Here is a 312-nt window from a genome sequence, read left to right as displayed (position 1 = left end):
ACATTTCATTACACCAAATACACAAAATAATGTTCTTTTTAGCAGCATCATATGACCCCTTTAAGGGTCAAGATCATGTTATCTGCATCTCATGCGCTCCATCAAGCCACTCCCATAATAGCTGTCTGGGTATCGTTTGAATTTGATCAATTCCGATTCTGCTTATCGATTCGGATTCTTTTCGATTCCAATGTGATTAAATAATGATATTAAATATTTATCCTGTGTCTCTTTTTTTGCAAACCATTTATTGGAGCTGAATACCATGAACAAAAATCAACAGGCTACATAAAAACTGGACTCTTTAAGAGC

Source organism: Sinocyclocheilus anshuiensis, unplaced genomic scaffold, assembly GCF_001515605.1.
Source record: "Sinocyclocheilus anshuiensis isolate Anshui unplaced genomic scaffold, SAMN03320099.WGS_v1.1 scaffold417, whole genome shotgun sequence".
NCBI classification, from domain to species: domain Eukaryota; kingdom Metazoa; phylum Chordata; class Actinopteri; order Cypriniformes; family Cyprinidae; genus Sinocyclocheilus; species Sinocyclocheilus anshuiensis.
This window is presented reverse-complemented; position numbering follows the sequence as displayed.